The sequence below is a fragment of the Schistocerca americana genome, chromosome 7, assembly GCF_021461395.2.
Source record: "Schistocerca americana isolate TAMUIC-IGC-003095 chromosome 7, iqSchAmer2.1, whole genome shotgun sequence".
NCBI lineage: Eukaryota > Metazoa > Arthropoda > Insecta > Orthoptera > Acrididae > Schistocerca > Schistocerca americana.
The window spans coordinates 571,899,438-571,927,428 of record NC_060125.1 but is presented as its reverse complement, the minus strand read 5'-3'; the positions used below and the strand labels follow the sequence as shown (position 1 = coordinate 571,927,428).

The 27,991-nt window shown below is 42.1% G+C and overlaps 1 long non-coding RNA gene across 2 annotated transcripts; it reads right to left on the bottom strand.

Annotated features, from left to right (window-relative positions):
* LOC124622397 lies at positions 1-22,945 on the bottom strand. Of its 2 annotated transcripts, none has more exons than XR_006980629.1 (3): positions 21,624-22,945; positions 19,797-19,901; positions 1-718 (listed from the first exon to the last, which is right to left on the bottom strand). It is a non-coding gene; the product is annotated as an uncharacterized LOC124622397 (long non-coding RNA). The 2 variants fall into 2 exon arrangements; XR_006980630.1 differs by having other exon boundaries at positions 21,628-22,945.
* Positions 22,946-27,991: the final 5,046 nt, after the last annotated feature.

Sequence of the window (27,991 nt, the reverse complement as noted above, 5' to 3'; positions counted from 1 at the left end):
TAGCAGTGTTGGCCACTTCCGGCTCCAGAGTGGCTTGTACGGGAAGCTGTGTGATGGGATCTGCAGTACCGTGGCGAGCTTGGAGTCGGGAATGTTTACTCCGACTGTAGCTAGCGGGCAGCGAGTGACGTACGCTGAGTCAGAGGAATGCTGTTGACAGCGTTATAGCGGCTGGGTCGACGGCGCCCTTGGTGACGGATACCATGTTTCAGCTCAGTTGGTGGCTGGGCTAGTGCGAACTCCACATGGCCCTAGGAGGCTAGCAGGAACTACCGGCGCCCCACCTGAACCCGGGAGCATCGTAGAGCGGCTGGGGTGCAAGGAGATGGCAACCAGCGTGTGGCCTCGCCTTGGCGGATCCAGTTCGAAGCTCGAAAGCACCAGGACTAGCTGACGGCTCGTAGATCATCGGCTGCATGGCTGCTGACGCAGCTCGTTGAGTCAGCAGTTACGTAGCTGCACATTCGACCGATGTCCGTCGCGAGGACTCTACCGGTCGAATGCACGGCGTTGAAGGAATGTTGCTCACTCCGGCATGGTGTCTCCTGGAGGAAACGCTGCGATCTGTTACAGCATGTAGCGAACTAGTCCACTGCAGAGGGGACTACGTTGCCTACCGTACTGATGCGACGCCGCCAGTATTACAGCAACCATTTTCAGAATTGCGTCGATGGCTGCCCCTCATTCTCCTTAACTGGTTGTGAAAGTCCGCCTGAAACTTAATGGGCGGTAAAAATCATACATGAGAGCATGCATGTTAATATCCTTTTCTTAGTATGTAATAAAACTATAGTAAAGTCACGACGCACTGTAGGTAAAATTAGTCCTTAAAGTTATTTCCTGGTATTGATCAATTAATAAAAGTAGAAAAAAGATTAGACACTGTGCAAAACAAGCAAATGTTGGGATTCAGTTCTACAAAATTCATGTCAGAAGTGCTGAAATAAAAGCTTGAGTCTCAGTTTACATATATTGCATTGCTTGACAGTTAGTAAGAAACAGAGACAGTGCCGATCAGGATTAATCGCGGTAGTGATGGACGATGTGACACGCTGTACATACATAATACAGGTGCAGTGATACATTTATAACGAAAAACGGATCAATTAGACCATGTGGAGTAGCAGAATGGAAGACATAAATAGCGTTCGTTTCTGATACAGGTCATACTGCCAACATAAAGGTCAATGTCTGACTGTCAATAGGGACATTTCCTCCTTCGAGCCGGCCGGGGTGGCCTAGCGGTTCTAGGCGCTACAGTCCGGAACCGCGCGACCGCTACGGTCGCAGGTTCGAATCCTGCCTCGGCCATGGATGTGTGTGATGTCCTTAGGGTAGTTAGGTTTAAGTAGTTCTAAGTTCTAGGGGACTGATGACCTTAGAAGTTAAGTCCCATAGTGCTCAGAGCCATTTGAACCTCCTTCGACACTAAATCACATTTTACCTCTGTTAATCATGCTGGCTACCAAACTGTAGAGGAGTCCTTAGGGGATACTGCTCCACTCCTCTCTCAAGATGGTGTTCAGTTGTTGCACGGCTCTGGGCGAGTGTGTTCATTGAGAAACTCGTCTGCCAAGAACATCTCAGGCATGGCCTACAGGGTAAGTACACAGGACACTCCACACGTTCAGTATCTTCACCTCCTGGTGCGTCCGACACCTCAGTGATCCTGTGTAAACGGTCATTGTTGTCCATAAACAGAAATCCGGCACCTACTGCACCCATAAACAGAAGGACGTGATCCATAATAATCTCCCTGCAATTCCGCTGTCCTGAAACAGTACTTCGCGCAAGGATGTGCAGCGATGTTCGGTCATTGTGTATAATGCCTGCCTACACCATAGCAACTGGCTCATTACCGATGACTTAACAATCTGTGTTGTGTAAAGTGTTCCCTTGTCGCTCCACACTAACTGGTGGCCTGAATCACTAGCCATGGTGAAGCGGGATTCTTTGGAGAATATCTCTCTGGTCCCCGACCGACATGCTCCTTACATCAACGAAATCTTTCTCGACGATGACGAGGATCGAATGCGATGCATTTAACAGGCTTTCGTGCATGCAAACCAGCCTTATGTAAGCGCCAAGAAATGGTTCTGGCAGAGACACGTGCACCGTTAACCGCTGCAAGCTCTGTAGTGATCTGCCTTGGATTGAAATGTCTGTTCCAAAAAAATGGCTCTGAGCACTATGGGACATAAGATCTGATTTCATCAGTCCCCTAGAAGTCAGAACTACTTAAACCTAACTAACCTAAGGACATCACACACATCCATGCCCGAGGCAGGATTCAAACCCGCGACCGTAGCGGTCGCGTGGTTCCAGACTGTCTGTTTCATTTCGCCATTAGGATTACGTATCGATCCTGTTGTGGTGTGGTGGTTCGTCCGTTTACGACAACCAGCATGTTTTGGCATAGCATTTCCACCTTCAGCGGCCTCATTTAATCGCGAGATGACACACCCATTACTGTGGCCACTGAAGTAACACTATGACCGACTTCGACGGCCCTACTCCTCGTCTACGATCGTAAGCATTCAAATGATGTCTTCCAGACATGTTGCCGTACCATACTGCATGTCGCACTAATCGCTTCCACAACAACTTTCGTCAAATACCGTACTGCATGAACTGTCGAATGTGTACTTGCTCAGGGTTCTGTGCAGTTAACACTTCCCGACCCCTGTATTTCCTTAGCAAGTGTCATTTGTTCCTTAGCAATTGTCAAGCAGTGTGAAAGTGAAATGGACACATATCCAAAATTGTGTATCTATGATTCAAGTCGTCGTGGCAGATTTAATCACTGGCTAATAATGGATGAACCAGTTACTCACAGATACTTTAAGATAAGCTGCCCAACAATTTTGACAAGAGTATGGACAACACAATAAGTTACAATCTTTCCACACTCATGTCTGTTATGGTTTCCATAAGAGTACCTACCAGATCTATGTGTATGACTATCTCGTAATTCCGAAGGGAAACCAGCCTAGATGGCGGACCTGTTAAGACAATGGAGTCATATTCGACAAATATCTGCCCCATTCTTCTACAGTGAGCCCGTGTATCGTTTTTGAAGGACTCGTCATCGAGTGAACATCAAGCCGTAGTCTTCCTTCCTCTCTTGCATATTCGTGGAAGCACCTGTCTGGATCCGGTGGGACCATAGGTGAGGGGCAGCAGACTGCTTTGACGTGAGGGTGGCACGAATCACTCGAAACTGGTTTGCTTCATAATGTCATAACAGATGATTTATTTTCTGGATATTGTTCTCTTGCTTTAACTGACCTGCTTCGTCGGTAAGAATTTTCGTCGCGCAGAAAGAACACGCTTCTCTCACCTCCACTAGAAAAAACGGTGACTAATGGCGAGGTTTAGTCATAGTGAACATCTAACAGTCCTTATAACATAATTTGCTAGCGTAGCTTCAGGTATTATAATGAAACAAGTGAAAAATATGTCACAAAAACAGAGTACAGTTTCGAGCTGTATTTGTCTGGCAAATTTTGTCCTACTCGACGTCTCCTACTGTGTCCTTATTATCGAGTTTTATTTTTGCACCGTGTGTTCTGCAGGGTAAACAAACAATGTAAGCTGTTATTCTCTCTCAATTACGGAAAAACGAAATTTCAGTATAGGCTCATCTTGTTCATGCTAGTGAAACTACAGGATATAGGGCCTAGAGTTTTAAGAATGGTTGTTTTGAAGATACAGTAAGGCAGAAGGAATAGATAACATCAATACGGAATATCTAAAGTCAAAGGTTCTAGTAACATCGAAACGATTATTCAAATTATTTTTTACAACGTATGAAGATATATATAACTTTCCGAAGAATATAATTCCCAAAATGGCGAAGGTAGCAAGGGTCCATTAATGTGAGAGCTGTTGCAGAAGCAGCTTCACAGCTCATGCTTCTAAGTTGCTGGCAAAAATTACATAAAAAACAATTCCAACAAGCCTAAAACAGGATGCTGGATTTGAATGCCACACCTCACGAAATATATCAACGAAATCAGTATATGACAAGTAAGTCTGGGATCATACTTGAGTACCAGCGTTCCATCTTCAGAAGTAAACAGTATGTTCCAAATAACATTTGCTGCTCGTTGCACATCTCTTAGTTATCTTTTCGTTAATATCTATACATTTGCATCTAAGTAGGAAACCATGAGAACAAACTGAAAACAGAATTTCTGACAGACATACTGTAAGTAGGCTGTTTATGTTTTCTCTATGTAAGTAGGCTGTTTAGGTTTTTCATTGGTAACGCCACCTCTGTATGAAAATCACTGGCTGTGCTGTGGGCAGTCTGTGTCTGCTTTGCATTGTTGTAATACTCGCCATTGTAGTGTTGGGCAGCGGCAGCTGGATGTGAACAGCGCGTAGCGTTGCGCAGTTGGAGGTGAGCCGCCAGCAGTGGTGGATGTGGGGAGAGAGATGGCGGAGTTTTGAAATTTGTCATGAACTGCTATATTTATATATGATGATATCAAGGTAAATACATTGTTTGTTCTCTATTAATATCTTTCATTTGCTAACTATCCCTATCAGTAGTTAGTGCCTTCCGTAGTTTGAATCTTTTATTTAGCTGGCAGTAGTGGCGCTCGCTGTATTGCAGTAGCTTGAGCAGCGAAGATTTTTGTGAGGTAAGTGATTTGTGAAAGGTATAGTTTAATGTTAGTCAGGGCCATTCTTTTGTAGGGAATTTTGAAAGTCAGATTGCGTTGCGCTAACAAAATATTGTGTGTCAGTTTAAGCACAGTCGTATATAAATTGTTCAAAGGGGACGTTTCATATGTCGACCCTTAGCCTAGGATACCTCACTGGAATCTTCTGATTTTTCTTGTAGTTTGTGTATTTAGTGTAGCTTTTGTTTATTGCTAGCGCGTAATTGTAGAGAGAATTTCCTTTGTAGTTGTAGTTTTTCATTGTTGTACAGTAAAACAGTTGTGGCATGCATGTAGATTTGCACCAAGTATTTCGCAGCTGCAATTAACTAGATATTATTTTCAGTGCTATGTTAATGTGTTCTCTTATTTTTGATCTTCAAATTGTGCTTTTCTGCGTTGTCGTGTGAAATATTGTGACAATTATGGCGTGTGAAAAACGTAATACTAGGCTCCAAAGTAAACTGAGAAATGACAGTGAAAATGAAAGCAGTGTGTTAGCGCCACCGAGTAATGAATTAACTGATGTTCAAAGTAGTAATTTGGTAATTGTGAATAGGGAAATGGAGCGGGCTGCAAACAATGGCGTGGACAGTGAAACAATTAGTGAAGAGGGACGCATTATCGATCGATCGGTCGGCAACAGCTCGCCTCAGGAATCCGAAATGACAGGACACAATTTCGCAAATACTGTAGATTCAGGTTTTGGGTCATCACCGTTTTCTCAAATAAGTCAAGACACATTTTCAGCTTGTCAAAATGTGAATGTTGTCGGTGCAAATGCACTGCCGAAAAGCGTAGAGAAACAGATTCCAGACACTAATACATTATTGTTGCAATTAATGCAACAAATGGAACAAAATCAGAGACAAACACAGCAAAAGCTTGAAAAGTTAGACTCATTGGAACAAACACTTGAACAAACACGTGAAGATTTAACTACTGAGTTACATAAAATCGAATCGAAATGTCAAAAAGTCTGTAACGACGTAAAAACACAAATTTGTGAGCATTTTCAACCTATTTTTTCGCGGCATGAAAATGCATTACAGAATCACGAAGCAGCCATAAAAGAACTGCAAATTATTGTTCATGAAAATCATGAGACCTTGCAAGCTAAATTTGACTCAGTTGCATCTACCGATTCGGTTACGCAACTTAAAAAAACTCAGGAAAACTTTAAGGACACAGTAGATACTCTGAAACTTGGTTCAGAAAAACACACTGAAGAAATAAGTACACTATCGGAGAAAGTAGCCGAACTTTCGGATCAGGTCACTAACTTATCTACAAAGGTAGATGATGATCTGAATGACACAAGACCCGTAGCCTTCACTGACACAGAAGAGTATGAACAAATAAGGAAATTCAAACAAAATCAGAATCAGATTAATACGCAACACCAAAGAGAAATCCGGGAAGTACAAGATCAGCTGACACAGTTAATACAAGAATTACGTATTTCAGAGGACACTCGCGCTCCAACACGGGAAGAGGGACTTAGAAATACGGAAAAGACGCAAAATAATAACACAGGGCATTTCGGAAGTTATGAAAGAAATTGGGAATGTGCACCGAATTTTGAGAGGGAACGGCCGACACGACCTAACAATGACCGATATGCGACTCGCCGACATGATGATTTTGACTATAAGCTGTTCATTACTACCCGTAAATTCAAAACATTTAAGAATTCTGGCAACGACATTCATCCACAAGCATGGCTCCATCAATTCTCGCATTGTTTTCCTCCCAACTGGTCGTTGGAACACAGATTAGAATTTATGTGTGGCTACTTGGAGAATGAACCAGCTGTAAGAATGCGATCGGTAATTCACGATTGCCACAGTGAAGGAGAGTTTTACCATGCCTTCCTCTCAGCATATTGGTCTCAAGCCACACAAGACCGTGTAAAACATAGCATCATAATGATGAAACGTTTCGAACAATCTGAATTTTCCAGTCTTATGAAATATTTTGAAGACATGTTGCATAAGAATCAGTATCTTTCAAACCCATACAGCCCCTCAGAACTCATCCGCATTTGCTTAATCAAACTGCCTGAACATTTACGACATATTATTTTGGCAGGACGTTGCAAAGACGACATTGAAGCATTTCAGGGACTCTTACAAGAATTAGAAATTGACACTGACAATCGCGGAACGCGAAACCAGGAACACAACAATTACAGGTCACATCCGTCGCAATTCCGCGATGAAAGAAGTAATAACTTGACACGACAAGGCTATTCTCACAACACAAATCGTGACCAAAACAGACACCACCCGTATGACAACCGTTGGCAGAGTAGTAATAACTACAGGGAAAGATCACCTCTCCGTAGTAATGACTATCACAGAGATAATAAGAGAAACAGACAATATGGGAACCAAAATAAATACTATCAAGGGAGACAGAATAACTTTAGACGCAACGGACCAGCGCGCAGTTACGATTCAGGGAGAAATTCTCCACCATGTGACCGACAAGAAAGAAACTATGGAATCTACCGACATGACGACAGGCGATATGATCGTAACGACAGACCTGAATTGCATCAGAACTGGCGGGATTCAAACAGAGCAGGGCCCTCTCGTCACGGTGAATTTGTAGAAGTTAGGTCTCCAAACCCCAATAACGACGCGCGCCAACAAAGAGACAATAGGCAATGACTCACACCGCTGGCAGCCACAAAACGTTCTTATGACACTAACGACGCAGCTGCCGTAGCTAGTAATTACGTAAAAATGGAAGATATTAGGGACATCTTACTCCAAGAACACAACGTAAAACATAACAACGTTGCATATCCTGTGATTTGCATTACAGTAAATGACGTAAAATTTACGGCAGTACTTGACTCTGGCAGTCCCATTTCAGTAATCAGTGAAACAGCCTTTAGTAAATGCAACAAATCGAACGATTGCCCCACACTTCCGTTACGTAAGATTAAATTACAGGGTGCAATCTTTGGAAAAAGTGTAGAGGTACGCCAACAAACCAACCTAGAATTCTTTTGTCAAAGCCACAGCTTCTCTACGAACTTCCTTATTGTTCCATTATTGTCGACGGAAATTATACTGGGAGTAGACTTTTTGAATGAATACAAAGCAATCTTAAACTTTCACGATGCTGAAATAACTTTAGAAAAAGAAGGTAAGTCAATAGCTTTGAAATTTGAAGATTGGCTCTCAAACCATGATGAGGAAATTAATCGGCTTTACGTTCTGTTAGACAACAGTTCGGAATTTTCTACGGAACTAGACACTAACAATCACTCTGCAAGTACTGACAGGGATGATATCGACGGCGCATTTGACACTAATAAGTTAATTCAGAATAAAATTCAAACAATTGAGAATTGTAATGACACTGATAGGCAGGACCTTTTTGAGATTTTACAAGCACATTCCACAGTTTTTACTCATAAAACAGGAACAATCAAGGGATTTCAATACCAATTTCGTGTTCGTGAGCATACTAAATTTTGTGTTAGACCATATGTAATTCCAGCACATTATAGGGACCGTGTTAGAACAGAAATACAATCTATGCTCGATGAGGGCATTATTGAGCCTGCAGTAAGCTCATACAACAATCCATTACATGTTGTTGAGAAGAAAAATGGATCGATCAGGCTTGTCTTAGATTCGAGACAAATCAATACGATCATTATTCCTGAAACAGACAGGCCGCAAACGTTAGAAGAACTTCTTCAAAATTTTAATGGTGTAAAAGTGTTGTCTTCCATTGATCTCAGATCCAGCTTTTATCAGATCGAACTTCATCCAGAATGTAGAAAATACACAGCTTTCCTTTGTTTCGGCGTTTGTTATCAGTTTCGGAAACTTCCCTTTGGTTTGAACATTTCTTCAGCAGCATTCATTCGCGGGCTAAATTCGATATTACCTGAATTCTTAAAACGTCACATCACCTTATATGTGGACGATATTCTAATAGCAGAAGCTTCATGGGAACTACATAATCGCATCCTCAACAGTTTGTTACGTATTTTTGCAGAATCTGGAATTACAGTTAACTTGGAAAAGTCTGAATTCGGTAGGACAAAGGTGAAGTTTTTGGGACATATTATTTCTTCTGAAGGCATTCAGCCGGATCCTGAAAAGTTAGAAGCAATCAGAGCCATTCCAGTTCCATCCACAAAAAGACAAGTCCGCAGTTTTCTAGGTCTCGTAAATTTTTACCGTCGTTTTCTGAATATGCAAATTCTTGTTACACCAAAACTTTGTTCTCTCACTGGAAAAAATACTATTTGGAACTGGGACGAACAAGCACAATTGGAATTCAATTCTTTGAAAGAAGCGTTACTTCACGCGCCAATCTTAGCTCATCCAGATCTGTCACAAGATTTCTGCCTTAGCACGGATTCTTCTAAAGTCGGTCTTGGTGCCCATTTATTTCAAGAAGCCATAGAAAATGACACTACCATTCAGAAAACCATTGCTTTTGCTAGCCGAGTGCTAACCAAATCTGAAAAAAATTATTCCGTTACTGAATTAGAAGCTTTAGCTATCGTTTGGGCATTTAACAAATTCCGTTTCTTTCTTTCTGGTAAGCACGTAAAAGTATACAGTGATCATCGTGCATTACAATTTCTTATGTCTTCAAAATTAAATCATGACAGGTTAAAACGTTGGGCATTGTTTCTGCAAGAATTCCGCTTCACAATAGTCTACATTCCCGGCAAGGAGAACATTGTTGCGGACGCACTGTCACGCGCACCGGCTGGGCTTGAGAAAAGTACCACAGAAGGCAACCTCGAGAAAAATTTCAGTATTCTTTACATTCAGAAAGTCGCCTTTGAAAACTTCATCACCACATCTTTAAAGGACATTGCTCATGAACAAGATAAAGATCCGATTTGGAAAGACATCAAGAGCAAATGGCATGAAAAGACACACACACAGATTCGGCATTATTATCTGGTTAGAAACAACATACTGTTCAAACGCTGCACTGTTGATGACAAGCTATGGGTACTTTGCATTCCTGACGATTTTGTTAATAAGCTCATTTGGTACATTCACTTCAGCTACGCACATTTTGGCCCACGAAAATGTTATCATATTCTTCGAACGACTTGTTATTTTAACAATATGGAAAAGCGAATTCGAAGAGTCTTGTCTATTTGTAAACTTTGTCAAAAGGCGAAACCATCCACTGTCTCACATCGTGCTCCGTTGTTTCCTATTATTCCTTCTAAATTAAAAGAATTTGCGGCTGTTGACCTCTTGGGACCGCTTGTCAGAACATCTAATGGATTTTCGTACGTTCTAGTCGCTGTTGAACTTACTTCAAAATTTGTTTCTTTCACACCGTTACGTAAAGCCACTGGACGGTCTGTATCCAACGCCTTTGTTAAAAATTTCTTACGTGAAGTTGGACACGTTAGCAAAGTCATTTCAGATAACGGACCGCAATTCAGATCTGCTGTTTGGTCACGCATGCTTCGCAACCATAAAATCAAACCTGTTTTTATTTCATTGTACTCACCACATTGTAACCCGTCTGAACGGATTATGAAAGAAATCAATAAGCTTTGCAGACTTTATTGTCACAGAAAGCATCAGCATTGGGACAGATATTTACACTTATTTCAAAATGTGCTGAATGAAATGCCTCATGATTCCACTGCTTTACCACCGACTCTTGTACTAAAGAATGAAGAACCACCGAACAGAATCAGAGAGCTTGTACCTTTCCCAAATACACGTAAACTTCGACACAAAGACATAATTGATTTGGCTCTTAAAAATATAAAATCTGCAGCAGACAAAAGGAGAAAACTACACGGTAAAGCAAATGCAAAGAAATTGTATATTGGTCAGAAGGTTCTCATTAAAGCTCATTCATTGTCACATAAGAAGAAACACTTGAGTCACAAATTCTTTCTAGCTTACAATGGACCTTACAGAATCCGACGTATACCACATGATAATTGCGTTGAAGTTGAAACTCTGCGTACTAGGAAGAGTAAAGGTTTACACCACATTTCACATGTAAAACCGTTTATTGAAAGATAATCTGCTTTTTAACTTAGTCTTTGTCATAAAATTTTTCGCTTCACATTACTAATATGCTTTGTCAGACTTAGAATCTGTTACCATGCAACAATGTTTGAAGTTAAATATCCAGCCAAGAACCAAGAGAAATTATTTAAACAGAAATTACGAATGCATTGTTATTGCGAACAGACGACACAGTGTAATTGTGTGTGTACATTCTTGCTTGTTAGTTGCACGATTAGAACATTTACCAGTACTGCTAATGAGATTTTAATGCAACATTTTGGTTTACTTGAAAATACATTCCGGATTTAAAGTACTTTCTGTGAGATACCAGATGAGACAATAATTAGTTTATGTGACAGCTACACGATTTTTATCACGACGCTACTAATGAGTGACAATTTACAATGTTGCTTTTGCGGTGTATCTGTTTTATATCTGCACAGTTTTCTGAATTCTTCTGGAAAGAAAAACATGTTTTAGTAGTAACTTTTGTGGTATAGCAACAATGAGACAGCCTTTTTCGTGGCACAACGATACGTTACTGTACAGTACTTTCTTCATCACGCCAATAAGCATAATAACTACGATATCTATACGCAAAGCATTTCACTTTTGTTTATCATGAGGTAAGTACATTGGCTTCTGCAGAACTTAGCTTTCGGAGGAAAATAACTACGACACTTCCACAGAGATTATCTTACAACAAGATGCACATTTAGCGCTACAGGACACGCATTTCAGTGATCAATTTTATACTTAAAACATTTATTTTTAAAGATTTTTGAATTACAAAGAAAGTCTTCCGTGATATATTTCATTCCATTGGTGTAATCTGTAACACCTGAGGGTATAATTACATTAATCCTCAGGGGGGTACACGCCTACTTTGTGTACCATGTGTGTGGCAACCACAAGGAACCCTAGCTAATATGGTATTTGCTTATACAACTTTACACATCGGTACCATATTTCTCTAACACAGAATTACACAGCTATCTGATTATTTGACAGAGAAACAAACATTCTTTTTACTACATCAGTGACACATGTTTACGCAATACACAGTTGGGTAACTTCACACTTATGAAACTGTATTTTGTCTGTACTTTGAGAAACGCTCATATTTTTCGGAATCATTGTGATACTATGAGAGCTTTGAATGACGTATTTCGTAAGGGAGCATGATTTTAAAGTACGTTTGAGGTAGATGACACTATTGAAATGAGCAGAGAATTTTTTTAGGCTCAGAAATTATTGGAGGAAGTTACGACGATTTTGAGATTTGACTGAGGTGTTATGATGTTATTATTACGACGACGATGTGTATTATGTTGTTGAGGAATGTTTATTATGCTACGTATTTCTCACGATGAAATATTGAAGAAGTGTCGACGAATATGTATATGTATAATGAGGTAAGGAATAATGAGTAGTGTTTAGGGACTCTGATTTATGAAAAGGATGTTGGAAACCAAGAAACGTACTTTAAGAGTTATGAAATGTGTGACTGTATCACAATGCTGACGAATATTTTTTTTTGGACACTTATATTTATAGGATTTTGTTTCTACAGATTTGCAACGCTAATTCTTGACCTGTGAAATATTTTTATGTGAGACTGTTACCGTAGCGGAAGCTGGTGTCGTAAATATTTCCGTAAGAAAGTTAAGTGACCACCTGCACATAATGCGTCGCGGGCACCCACCTGGGCGACAGCCGCCCGAAAAAAAAAAAGCCATTAGCCTTTCCGGAAGTACAAAAAAAAAAAAAAAGGGAAGGCCATTAGCCTCGGTATTGACATTTCCTTGTTGAAAGTATAATGTGGAGCTCGTAGTTTATGATATTTACTGAAATGCCTAATGAATTGATGGGAAATATTCGTACATCTGCACACCTGATTATGACAAGTGTCTTTCTATGAGAGTTGAGAGCTACTGACTTACGAAATGTCACATGACTACTGAATGATATTTTTATGCTTTGCTTTTCATAGTTGCTTATTTCATTTGACATCTGTTTTCCAGCTGTGTTGCAGCATTGCTTTAATAAAATAAAATGCATTTGCTAATGTGAACACTTTCTGTCAACAGATCTATTAAATAATTATTTTATGATCCACATTCTTTAAAAAAGGAGCACTTGGAAAGGAAAGAACAATAAGAAGGAACTAGTAACTGCATTCATAATTTTCTTTTCAAGTAATTGGTAACTTTTTGTAGAATAACTTCTTGTGGTGCACCACTTTAATTACATAGACATTAAGATGTGAATATACATTTCCCTTATCTGCATTGTTGTTTAGTGTAATATTTTTTTTTGCTTGCGCTATGTCATGTTTAGGTATAAGTTGCTGCTGTTTGCCAGGCATAGTGTTATTGAATTTGACTTTTGCTCATTTATGCTGCTAGCTTTGCCAATTTGCATTTTTTGTCATTGCTGCTTGTGTTGATTGTTTTGTGCTGCTGCATTGCCTCGTTCCTTAGTTTAGCATCTGAGCTCAGTAGATTTAAGTTAGCTTAAGAGGGGGTAGCCTCTAAGAGAATGAGTTGCGATGAATTGGAAGAAATGCATTGAGAAAACAGGTTTAGGTAGGATTTTCTTGGAAATAAATGATGAGGTAAGATAATGGAAAATAAAAATGAGGTAAGAAATGTGTGAACATATAAACACAGAAAGCATGCTTAGATAGAATTTTTTGGGTGGAAACAAAGGATGAAATAAGAGGAAAGATATATGAAGTTTTGGGTTGGACTGCAGTACCACATGTTACACTGAAAACGAACCCTGTCCTTTCCTATTTGTGTTATCCCACTATATGTTTGTGTACCCTTGTGTATTTGTTTTCTTCCTGTCTCTGTGCAGTTTCATAGAATTTTTTCTTCTATTAATATTAAGCTACATTCACTATGATGAGGAATACTGTTATCCTCGAATATAATTGGCATTAATAATGTGTTATTTACTTTGTAAAGATGTTTAGACATTATTTACTCTACTTTGTGTTAATGCTCATGTGTGAAGTTGATGTTTCGAAAGTTATTCTGATCTTTTATCTATGTACTTATGTCACTATTTTTGTAACACTGATGTATATGTTTATTTCTATTCTTTTGTAAAGCCTGTACTACAAATGTTATCTGTATTATTATGTTTTTAATGATGTATTTTGTACCTTTGTAATTGTATTCTTATGTTATAAAATTGTAATTGTCACCAGTTCATGACATTATTAACTTGTTAGTTACATTTCACTGCACACGTTTCTGTTGGTCATAGTATGTGGACAATATGTGAGAAGTAGGGACTGTTAGTGTTTGCACGTGTGTTAATAACTCAGCAAGGGACTGGATAACAGCATTGCTGGTTCTAAGGACAATTTCAAAAACTTTGTGAGTGCACAAGTGGTGGTTTATGGACTTGCTATATTATCCGCAAGACTCTTCAACGGTGATTGTGCACCTGCACAGTCACAACAGATGGCTGCTGGCTATCTCTCCAAGGACTACAGTGGGTCTGCATCTATGATGACCCACCATGCCATTATTTCTACAAGGACTGCAGTGGGTCTGCACCTCTGGTGGCCCACCAATACCGTAATCTCTACCAGGACTACAGTGGGTCTGCTCTGTGATGACCTACCTACCAATACTCTTCAAAATTTCGACTGACTCTGCTGTGGGTTTGCTCTGTTGTGGCCCATTACCTGTCTGCATGTCGAGAGTCAGCACTGTCTTTCCATTCGAAGGACAACACTACTTCTTCAAGATTGCATGGAAATCCACTACTTCTGTGTGCATTTTCCTTTACTGCTCAGACTTTGAGAAAAACACTGCAATTTTACTGTGACCAATGATGAGGACTGTCTTTATGGACTGTGAGAAAATTTTAGCTTTTGACCAACATTGTATCAATAAGTGTGTGCATTTTATATCTTTGTTACTGTAATTGTGAAAAATTTTTGTCAAATCTGTATTGGCCAGTGCCCAACACCATTTGTAAAAATTTTTGTGGGGAGCATGGGGGCTATGTAAGTAGGCTGTTTATGTTTTCTCTATGTAAGTAGGCTGTTTAGGTTTTTCATTGGTAACGCCACCTCTGTATGAAAATCACTGGCTGTGCTGTGGGCAGTCTGTGTCTGCTTTGCATTGTTGTAATACTCGCCATTGTAGTGTTGGGCAGCGGCAGCTGGATGTGAACAGCGCGTAGCGTTGCGCAGTTGGAGGTGAGCCGCCAGCAGTGGTGGATGTGGGGAGAGAGATGGCGGAGTTTTGAAATTTGTCATGAACTGCTATATTTATATATGATGATATCAAGGTAAATACATTGTTTGTTCTCTATTAATATCTTTCATTTGCTAACTATCCCTATCAGTAGTTAGTGCCTTCCGTAGTTTGAATCTTTTATTTAGCTGGCAGTAGTGGCGCTCGCTGTATTGCAGTAGCTTGAGCAGCGAAGATTTTTGTGAGGTAAGTGATTTGTGAAAGGTATAGTTTAATGTTAGTCAGGGCCATTCTTTTGTAGGGAATTTTGAAAGTCAGATTGCGTTGCGCTAACAAAATATTGTGTGTCAGTTTAAGCACAGTCATGTATAATTGTTCAAAGGGGACGTTACAATACGACAAGCACTGGGAAATTCTGAGTCTTTAAATAAGGCTTATTGTTGATAACTGTTGGCTCATGTCGCATGAGAAACAGCGTAAACGTTCTTGTATCAAGCACCAGCAACGGTTAAGTCATAACGTCTCATTTGCGCACCGTCAACGAAACGTGTGTGGTGTAAAACATCATATGTGGTCATATTATGTATGCTACACAATGTTATCAAGAATATCACCAATGTGATGAAAAACCTGAACAACGTGTCACCACATCATAATTAGGGGAGCACTGAAAACGTAAATCCTGCGGGACCGTTCATAAATCCGTAAGAGTGCGAAAGAATGGAGACCTCTTCTGAACAGCATGTTGCAAGGCATCCCGGATATGTTCAATAATGTTCATATCTGGGGAGTCTGGTGGCCAGCGGAACTGTATAAACTCAGAAGAGTGTTCCTGTTTCCACTCTGTAGCAATTCTGGACGTGTGGGGTGTCGCATTGTCCTGCTGGAATTGCCCACATCCCTCGGAATGCACAATGGACATTAATGGATGCAGGTGATCAGACAGAATACACGTCCATCTGCTCGATACAATTTGAACCAGACTCGTCCGAACAGGCAACAGGTTTCCAGTCATCAACAGTTCAATGTCGGTGCTGACGGGCCCAGGCAAGGCGTAAAGCGTTGTGTCGTGCAGTCATCAAGGGTACATGAGAGAGCTTTCGGCTCCGAATGCCCATATCGATGATATTTCATTGAATGGTTTACACGCTTACACTTGTTGATGACCCAGCACTGAAATCTGCAGCAATTTTCGGAAGGGTTGCACTTCTGTGACGTTGAATGATTCTCTTCAATCGTCGTTGGCCCCGTTCTTGGAGGATCTTTTTCCGGCCGCAGCGATGTCGAACATTTGATGTTTACCGGATTCCTGATTTTCACGCTGCACTCGTGAAAAACCCATACGGGAAAATCCTCACTTCATCGCCACTTCGAAGATGGTGTCTCCCATCGCTCGTGCGCCGACTATAATGCCACGTTCAAACTCACTTAAATCTTGATAACCTACTATTGTAGCTTCAATAACCAATCTAACACCTGCGCCAGATACTTGTCTTGTACGGGCGTTGGCGACAGCAGCGCTGTATTCTGCCTGTTTACATATCTCTGCATTTGAATACGCATGCCTATACCAGTTTCTTTGTCGCTTCAGTATTCCTTACAAAATGGTATTGATAGAGAAAATCGAGTAAGTTCAAAAATGGGTGATATGTTTTGTGTTATAATGAAATAGAAGAGGAACTGGCATAAATATTATGGCAAAGTTGCCATAGCAGTGATTAAAATAAAATCATTATTACTTCCTGGGAATTATTTTCACGAAATTTCAGTCAGCAACATTCTCCTCCAAATACCAATATACGTACAAGCTCTGATGTGGTTCAAATGGCTCGGAGCACTATGGGACTCAACTGCTGAGGTCATTAGTCCCCTACAACTTAGAACTAGTTAAACCTAACTAACCTAAGGACATCACAAACATCCATGCCCGAGGCAGGATTCGAACCTGCGACCGTAACGGTCTTGCGGTTCCAGACTGCAGCGCCTTTAACCGCACGGCCACTTGGGCCGGCTAACTCTGATGTATCCAGACACTTAATAGTGGTCATTGTTATAGGTTGCGCCCACCCTTCACCTTTATGACGACTTGAAATCTGCTGGGGACACTTTCAGTGCTGTGTCCGAGTGTCTGTCGAATAACGAGAGCCCATTATTCCATAAGAGCCGAAACCAAAGAAGGCAGTGATGTTGGACGCTGAAATCTGGACCGAAACACGACTTTCTGATTCATCCGGAAGGTGTTCCAATGACTCCTGACTCGGGGCTGGCCAGTCCATTTCTGAAAACTTGTGCGGAAACCATTTTTCATATTGTTTCTTTATGATATGCTGCATTTTTTTTTGCTGGTAAAAACTACTGTTACGTCCTCGAACCGTCCCTCTAACGCACGCAATACTAAACGCGAGTGCAATGTGTTCATATTCTTCCGCAACCAGCGTTTTCGTATGCGTAAAACTCCAACAACGATAAACGTAACACTACCTCCCTCGCAATTCCCTGTGGCAGTGCAAACGACGACATGTAACGTCCCCCAGGCTTCGCAAAACGCAAACACTTCCATCGGAGCGCTCCAAATCACTCGTTTCTAGTCATAAACTGCCCCGTGGCGTCGCTATTTACACCAGCTGAAGAGTCCGTTGGTACTGATTACAGAATTGTCCGTTTTAAGCAGAGCTGCTCTACCACTGAAGTCAGTTACTTGTAACCCTCAACTCACACCTTCCTAGCTCGACTGCTGAAACAACTTTGGAACTGAAGAGCATTTTCTTCTGTTAATTTAATGCGACTCTTACAGCAGACTTCCTCAGTGCTCGACGGTCCCTGTCCGCCAACACGTGAGGCCAGCCTGATCCCGTCTTACCTGCAAATTGTTCACAATCACACTACCAACAGTCCACTTAGGCAGCTTTAGAGGGGTTGAAATGTCCCTGACGGATTTGTAACTCAGATCACATCCAGCCACTAGTCCACATTCTAAGTAATCGAGCTCTTCTCATTGACCCATTCTGCAGTTACTGTTTATCTACTGAGAATACGATACTGCACTCCTTTTGTAATGGCGGGCCTGCCTCCCACGACACTTACTGCGCAACCGCGCATTATATAGCAGTGTTCCGCTAGTTTTCATCAGATAGTGTATTTTTTTGCCTTTGACTTTATATTGTGGAGTGACCACTGTGTCAAAATTAGAGAAATAGTGTCTTAAACACAAGTATACAAGTTTCCAATGCTTCCATAAATTATTACAGACTCAAACAATATACATACAGTTTGGAAGTGAACTTTGCTCCCTCAGTCAAGCACTTATTGATCAGTCATGTACACTACTGGCCATTAAAATTGTTACACAAAGAAGAAATTTAGATAACAAACGGGTATTTATTGGACAAATATATTATACTAGAACTGACATGAGATTGCATTTTCACGCAATTTGGGTGCATAGATCCTGAGAAATCAGTACTCAGAACAACCACCTCTGGCCGTCATAACAACCTTGATACGCCTGGGCAAACAGAGCTTGGATGGCGTGTACTGGTACAGCTGTGCATGCGGCTTCAACGCGATACCACAGTCCATCGAGAGCAGTGACTGGCGTATTGTGACAAGCCAGTTGCTCGGCCACCATTGACCAGACGTTTTCAGTTGGTGAGGGATCTGGAGAATGTGCTGGCCAGGGCAGCAGTCGAACATTTTCTGTATCCAGAAAGGCCCGTACAGGAACTGCGACATGCTGTCGTGCAATTTCCTGCTGAAATGTAGGGTTTCGCAGGGATCGAATGAAGGATAGAGCCACGGGTCGTAACACATCTGAAATGCAACGTCTGCTGTTCAAAGTGCCGTCAATGCCAACAAGAGGTGACCGAGACGTGTAACCAATGGCACCCCATACCATCATGCCGGGAGATACGCCAGTATGGCGATGACGAATACGCGCTTCCAATGTGCGTTCACCGGGATGTCGCCAACCCCCGGATGCGACCATCATGATGCTGTAAACAGAACCTGGATTCATCCGAACAAATGACGATTTGCCATTCGTGCACCCAGGTTCGTCATTGAGTGCACCATCGCAGGCGCTCCTGTCTGTGATGCAGCGTCAAGGGTAACCGCAGCCATGGTCTCCGAGCTGATAGTCCATGCTGCTGCAAACGTCGTCGAACTGTTCGTGCAGATGGCTGTTGTCTTGCAAACGTCCCCTTCTGTTGGCTCAGGTTTCGAGACGGGGCTGCACGATCCGTTACAGCCATGCGGATAAGATGCCTGTCATCTCGACTGCTAGTGATACGAGGCCACTGGGATCCAGCACGACGTTCCGTATTACCCTCCTGAACCCACCGATTCCATATTCTGCTAACAGTCATTGGATCTCGACCAACGCGAGCAGCAATGTCGCGATACGATAAACCGCAATCGCGATAGGCTACAATCCGACCTTTATCAAATTCAGAAACGAGGCATCACAACGACGTTTCACCAGGCAACGCCGGTCACCTGCTGTTTGTGTATGAGAAATCGGTTGGAAACTTTCCTCATGTCGGCACGTTGTGGGTGTCGCCACCGGCGCCAACTTTGTGTGAATGCTCTGAAAATCTTATCATTTGCAAATCACAGTATCTTCTTCCTGTCGGTTAAATTCCGCGTCTGTAGCACGTCATCTTCGTGGCGTTGGAATTTTAATGGCCAGTAGTGCAGTAACAGACTTTCTGGCAATCATTAGTTTACAATGGCTGATAATAAATGACGCAACATGATGTACTGTTGAAGTAATTACCGTTCTAAATTTTGCCATCTACTTATAATCTACAATCTCATTAGAAAGGTAAGAGCTTTAGGTGTCTATTTCTTTCAGAAATAGTTGTTGTAATTACCCATTCATGTAACCAAAGACACTCAGTTGCACTGAGAATCTCCATACGAGCGTGTTTTGTTCGCCAGTAGATCGTAGAGCGGAGTCCGGAGTGTGAAGACACAACCTGTAAAGAGACAAATTATTGAAACTGTTAACTGACAACATATTACTTTTGCTTCCTTATACCACACTGAAGGATAGCAATACTATAAACATCACTATCATCTAGTTGCGAGGAATAAAAATTACACTTTAAGACAAAAAAAGACGACTCACCACAAAGGAATTATTCAAATGCGACGGATGTCGGTAGATATGATGTACATATACAGACAAATAAATAGGGAAATGATTCCAGTTTCGGAAGAATTGGATGATCTATTCAAGAGAGAGATCTTGACAATTTGAGAGAGTTAATTAAGTCATTTGCACGTTGGTCCACCTCTGGCCCTTACCCAAGCAGCTATTTGGCTCAGCTTTGCTTGATATAGTTGGCTGTACGGCCCTTCCCATAATGCTCCAAACATTCTCAATTGGGGAGAAATCCGGTGACCTTATTGCTCGAGATGGGGGTTTGTCAAGCACGAAGATAAGCAGTAGACACACTCGCTGTGTGTGGGCGGGCTCTGTTGTGCTGAAACGTAAGCCCAGGACGACATGCAATGAAGGACAAGGAAACAGGGCGTAGAATACTGTCGTCGTATCGCTGTGCTGTCAGGGAGCCGCGGATGACAACCAAAGGGGTCCAGCTACGAAACGAAATGGGACTCCATCATTCCTGGTTGTCGGGTCGTTTAACGGGCGAGTTAGGTTGGTATCCCACAGCTGTCCAGGATGACTCCAACCAAGTTTTCGCTGATCATCCTGTCTGAGATCCCATTAGCTGAAGTAGAATCGTCTTCAGTAATGAATCCCTCTTCGAACTGAAGCCTGATGACTAGCGAAGTGCCTGGAGACGCTCAGGGAGAGGTGAGATACCAACCTGATTGTCGCCCGCCCTAGGGCCAGATAACCTGGAGTGATGGTTTGGAGTGGCATTTCATTACATGGCGTGAACCCTTTGGTTATCAACCAGTGTACCCGGAGCCTCGACCATACGCTGTGCCCCGTTTTGTTGCCCTTCATAGCAAACCACCCTCGGTCTGCATTTCAGTAAGACAATGGCGGCCCACACACGAAGAGAGTTTCTGCTGCTGGTCTTCGCGCTTGCGAAACCCTGCCTCGGCCAGAAAGTTCGCCGCATCTCTCCCCAGTTGAGAGCATTTGGAGCATTATGGACAGGGCCGTCAAACCAGCTCGAGTGTTCGACTGTCTAACCCCCTCCCCCCAACTGGACAAAATTTGGCACGCTAATTCTCAGGACGACATCCAACAATTCTGTCGATCAGTGCCAAGTCGAATAACCGCTTACACAAAGGCCACAAGTGGAGCTCTCTCTTGAAATAATCATTCAACTTTTCTGAAACGTTTATCAGTTGTATGTTACATGTATACCACGTCTATCGATTTCAGAGCCATTCGGAGAATTCTTTTGTGGTACATCGTGATCTTTCTTTTGCGTGTGTGTGTGTGTGCGCGTCGGAACGAGACACGAACCCAGGCGTCTGCTCCTCTCGGACACTGCACTATTAATATAGCTATTCGTACACTAAACTCCTCAGTTTCAAACTCTTCCGTCCACAGTTTTCATGTTCCGCAGGAGAGTGCACAATTGCTATCCCACTGACCTTAAAAGGTGTGCTTCCTGGACTCGATTTCGGTTCGACGTATAATTGAAGCTAATTAAAAATATTTATAGCAGCAGACACTACCTTAAAGAGTAGAAAAATGTCGTCTCATTACTTACGTACTTAATACTCAGGTGATCGCGACGAATCGTCCACCGTCCATCGATGTCTCGGAGTCCTCAGCAGCGAGCACCCTTTGTGCTGTTTCCACAACCTGTAGCGTTCAGAATCTTCATTGTTCATTTTCTTCTGGAATGATGTGTTGGCTCCTTCTGTGTTGATTGCCTGTCTGTACCTTTAAAAACCCTCAATATTTACCGTCTTCTGTTGTTAAATAATGAAGTTTGTACATTTAAAACATCGGTAGCCACAGCAAAGTGAACAGCTTTTTTATTCATTGGAGCGATATAGACGTCTTCTTCAGGTAAATGGCTGCAGCGAAGAAATTCATCCTTTATACCTAATGAGGAAAAGGGACACACTTTTCGTCGAAAGGTTACGTTAACAGCAGTCTTTGGTTTCCACCCAGAGCTTTTCCTTTCCTCAAAACTGGCAGTTTCCTGCCGAAGAATGCTGAGACCATTACTTAGATATGTAAGTTAAATCCTTTCTAGGCATCTTTTCAGGTCTGCAGCTTGTGGGTGTGTCTGTAACTGTGGTCATGCTACGCTCGTGATACTGCTTGATGATTCAATTATACGCTTCACTTGTCAAAACAATTCTAGCCGCACTACAAGATAACGCTTTCAGAGGCTTCTGTTCATAGTCTTAAGTGAGCAAATATACCATGGTAGTCTAAACCTCTTACGTGAAAGCTGCCCTTCCGTACCGTATAATTAACTGTGTTCGTAAACCTAACATCTGTAGTGTATCTTTACATCCTGATTAAGCCGATACAGAAGCAGATATCCTTAACTAATTTTTGAGAATGTACATCGAGAGGACAACACTGAATGCAAGTAATCATACACTTTGCGAGAACCCGAAAAGAAGATAATCGAAGAGTTTAAAATGTAATGTTCTAGATGCAGGTTGAAACTTAAGGGAATTGGTAAGAGAAGAAACATGGAAATTATCTACAGAGTTGGCGAGTAAAGGAATATTACTGTGGAAAACCCCGTGCACAAGACGGGACAGGTAGACAGACATATGTTAAGGTAGAACTAACTTGCTAAGCACCAAAGGGAGGCGAAGAGTGCCGAAATCTAGGAGGAATCATCAGAATATGCGCAACAAGTAATCGAGGACAATGGGTTTTAAATTCTACTGCGAGTTGAAGAGGAGAGATTTCTATCGTTCTGCAATCCCCTAACGTATCTGGAACGCGTGCAAACGGAGGCAACAAGATGTAATTGTAAATACTTAGTCATAACAGATAAGTTATTTCAATGCTTCCACTAGACATCAGTACGAACTTACAACAAAATCACATAGTTGGGAACGTCTGCCCTAATGTTGGCATCCGTACCTCACACGTAATACCCAGGCTGCATTACGACATTTAAGACTTTATTACAAAGAGGAAGCAAATCTTCGCAACTGACAAGGAACCCAGCGACAAGTTGCTAGAGAGAAATATTGCTGTCGAGAAGAGGGGATAAACAAGGAATGTTTATCAGCGACAAATTTAAATTCAGTACAACTGATTCGAAAAGTTCAGTTCAATTATCAAGGATCCAATTCATCAACAAGTACAGAATTACGACTTACCTTTGACATGCTGCTTCCAGTTGCGAAGCACATCACTTGTCACTACAGGAGCCATTGCACTGTATCAGATAAATAGATATGAATAGATTTAAGACTTTACCCGTGTAAAGTGTCGTACAAAATGGAGTAGTTTCTTCTGGGCCGACGGGCTTCAGTTTTCTATATCGTCCGAAGAAGAAAGGTACTATCGCTGATCATAGAGAAAGACGTGACTATGAAGTCTTTAGTTGAAGAAATTCTCAGAGGACTCAGTTCTTTTACAGAAAGAAGCAATTTAAACTCGTTCAGGGCAAAGGACCTTAGCAAGCAGAGGCAAGCTCTGTTATAAACAAGTATTACTTCAAGCAACTACCCAACATATTTCCACCATTAACGATCAATGAACACAAGAGACAAAGCGATGCATCATTATACGCTATGACAAGCCGAGGCCGTGAGGTGCAACATTACCAGAATCTGACTCACTGACGTCTCATGAGTTTCTATATGCTGTGCTATTTAAGGAACACTCTTCGGAGTATTGGCGATCGTTCCTTGTGTGGGTCGGCAACAGCATCCTGCCTTTATTGTATAAGAGTTTGCCGGTGATTTTCGAAGAAGATGACAGTTTCGCGGCCACTACAGTTTTACTTAACGCTACCATATTTTCTGCTTCGGGAGACGTACGAGATAACCTATCCTGAACCTCTCAGCTTACACTTCACTAGCTTTCGTAATGACGCACGAGATTCCAGAAAGAAGCCACCAAAGACGTTGCCCTACCATTTCTGATAAAGGCGGTAATGTGAAAGAACTATGTCCACATGTTTAACATGCAAAGACCAGCGATAAAGAAAGGAACCGGTAGCCGGTTTAACACGTATTCAATGAAATAGCTCATTCTACGGCACCAAAGCAGGCAAAGTTGATTAATTACGAGGGTCGCGTTCAATTTGTTCTGACATTGTACAAGAAGGTAATTATACGATCTGGCATAGCACACTACGCGAAGAGGCAGCCTGCTGCGTCATCCTATGCCAGGTTACGTCATTTCCATGTGGTACTGGGGGACATGGGTTCAGCACACGGCTGTCCCGCCCGTTGTGAGACTTGCAGGCATTGCAGCCGCTGCTCTTCACTGAAGAACCTCCTCAGTTGGATTGAGGAGAGCGCATGCTCAGACCCTCGCAATGAGCAACATATAGGTCAAAGCTGGCCGCTCAATTACCGACACTGACGTTACAATATAGAGGACGAATTAGGAAGAAAAGGTTTGATGTAAGCAACGCTACACTTCTCAAATTAAAATTTAATGTTTTCTGGAGTCGGAGAACCTACACGATTCATAGAATACTTTATTCACGACAGCTCACGTTATTATTGAATTACTGTGCTGCAACAAAATGACGCATGGAAAATCCACTTTACACGTGTCTTTGAGGAGCTGTGTCTTTAATACGTATTTCAAAGACCTAGTTTCCTGTGAACGAGGTGTACAAAACTGGACAGGAGACGTGCGATGATCGGCTCATCTGTTACAAGCAGCGTAAGATTATATAGTACAAGGGTAACCAAGCTATCAGGAATTATCTCCACGGTGGAGGGCCTAGGAAACTAAATCTGCAGACCAGAGTCCCAGGTGCACTTTTAATGCTTCACGTCGCTACTTCTCGCCACTGTGTCATGAACACCGGAGAGGTATGAACCACCCCAGCACGACACAACAGACCACGTTAACGAAGGTACATCTTGAAGTGTTTGTGGTAGACTATATACTCAACACAGACAAAACACGTCGCAGCCAGAGAGGAGATATTTTGGCCAAGATTTGGTGACTGCAAAAAACACTGCAGTTAGTACCTATTATAGGCTTCCATCAGAGATGCTCACCTATCCTCAAATTACGACGTCAATGGCAGGCTAGAGCCTTTACACCTTTACTGCTTTCAGTGCTCGTGGATCGTGTATCAGAAGTTAACTCCGCCTTCAGCCCAAAATATGCCACCGTTCACTCAGAGTCCGCCGCTTCAGCACTATTGGTGTTAATCTTTGAGGACCGAACGTTGGTACACACTGCAGATGCCGCCAAATACGACGAACTTCCGACAGCTATAGTGTGCAATCTTCGCAACTGCCAAGGAACCCAGTGACAGGTTGCTAGAGATATCGAGAATTTTGTCGAGCAGAGGGAATAAACATATAATGTTTAACTCCGACAAATGAAAGATGAATACAAATGGTTAGTACTTCACTATTCTTTTTCCTTCATAACACAATTTACAGTTCCATACAATGAGCAAGAGCTGAGTTCAACAACAGCCACTCATTTATCGCTTCATCGGACATACTGTGTCCTGTGAACGAGCGTCAAGCGCATCACTAATTATTACAAGAATGACTGTGCCGTACCAAGTAGACATGAATAGATTTAAGCCTGGCACCGAGTCCAGTGTGGGACAAAACGCATTTTTTTTCCCTCTGGGCCGAAGCGTGTCAAGTTTCTGTATCGTCGGTAGATGAAATCGAGTATTACCGACCGTCTACTGAAATGGGCCTACCAAGTCATTAATTGTAGCAGTTCTTTATAGGACCACCCTTTTCTACGAAGAGAAGCAATTTTAATTCATTTAGGAGACAACGCCTTAGTAGACAGACGAAAGTTCCATAATAAACAAACGATTTATTACTCAACTGTAGGTAACGATCAGTGGCAAAGGCGAAAAGGAAGTAAATATAAATCACACACCACTAAATGGTCTGACAGGACAAGGCCATGGGTGAGACAACACCAGAACCGGACGCCGTGAGCTATTATGAGTTTTTATGTGTCGTGATGTTAATTTTAATCGGACTACTGGTAACCGTAACCTAATGTGGGACAGCAACTACGAGTACTGCCGTTACAATGTAAGGATTTATTGGTGGGCTTTGGAGAGTATGACATTTTCACGGCCGTTACAATTAAGATTAGCGCTACCATATTTTCTGCCCCTATTGATATCTAAAATAACGTAAGTTGGGCTTTTCAGAGGGCATTCCTCTAGCTCTAAGAATGTCGTACGAGATTCCAGAGACGGCCGGTGTGGCCGTGCGGTTCTAGGCGCTTCAGTCTGGAACCGCGTGACCTCTACGGTCGCAGGTTCGAATCCTGCCTCGGGCGTGGATGTGTGTGATGTCCTTAGGTTAGTTAGGTTTAAGTAGTTCTAAGTTCTAGGGGACTGATGACCACAGATGTTAAGCCCCATAGTGCTCAGAGCCATTTGAACCTTTTTTTTTTTTTTTTTTGAGGTTCCAGAATGAACTCACCAACAAAACAGTCTCACTAATCCTGACAGAGCTAATGCTATGAAAAAGGAAATATCCTGCTCTGCTATTCGACACTCAAAATCCACCGACCTAGAAAGACTTTGGTTGCTCACTAAGCATGTATCTAAAAAAGCAGCACCATCTGCGGCGCACAAGCTAGTGGAGCTGCTTTTAATTTGCTTTGATATTATACAAGAAAAGTAACTATGCGATTTGGCGTAGGGCACTAAGCAATGAGAATAGGCCGACGTGCCATTCTCTGGCATATGACGTCATTTCTATGTTGTATGGAGGGAAATGAATCAGGACACCGCTGCCCCGGCCGATGTCAGATTCCCAAAACTTTGAGCTACCGGGTCCTCAGTCAAATAGTTCCTCAGCTGGCTTCAGGGACTGCACGTGGCCCGTTCTAGTCTTCTCACAGACGCAAATTCTCTGATGGTACAACGAACCGAACCCAGGGCCTCCTGGGGCAGGTCATGCAGTCACAAGCTGGCCATTAAGATCCGACGCTTACAACAAAGAAGGCGAAACAGGTACAAAATATGCACTGTAAGCAACGCCGTACTTCTCACACTAGCATTTAGTGTCTCCATTCTAGATTCAGACAATCTGTATGATTTTGTACCTTGATGGAATCCTTCGGCTACCAAAGGGCGTCTCAGCGCTGATTTAATGTACTGCGCGAAGACGGCGAACGACAAACCACCAAGTAGGTTTCACGGTCGAGCAGGGTATCAAACACATAATTCAAAAGCACGCAATGATTAAAAAATGGACTTTCTCACTCAGTTATTGCAGGCGCTGTAAGATGGTGTAACACAAGAGTAACCCAGCATTCAGAAAATGTCTCCACGGAGGTACTAGGAAACAAAATTTGCGGACGCCAGTACTATGTACACATTTAGCGTTTCGCGTCGCTGCTGCCCTCCCCGATTCACGAACGCCAAAAGCGAAGCGTTTTTCCCATCATGGCACAACAGAACAACTTAACGATGGTGGATCTCGAAGTATTAACTGGGGACTATGTACTGAAGATATGCACACGTTGTAGACGAAAAAGAGAAGGAATGCTGCACGCGGAGAACTAGGTAACACCGGAAGCACCACGAGGCTATTCGCAGATGATTGTGTTGTACACACAGAACTCGTGAAGCTGTAAAATGTGAGGAGACCTTCAAATGATTGACGCTTTAGTGGTAATTGACTCTCACCATAAACAATATTGCAAATTCATAGACATGAAGATCGTTGTTATATGATTTCACGATTGTAGAACCATCACTGGAAGTACTTGCTTTCACAAAATATCTAGACGTGGATCTGAAGTGGAATGATGACATAAAATTAATCGTGGGCAAGGCAGATGCAAGGCCGAGATTCATTAGAAGGCTCCTCGGGAAACGTAGTTCATCAGCAAAGTAAGTAGCTTACAGAACTCTGGTTTGACCTACACTTGAATATTACTCGTCATTATGGGATCCATACCACA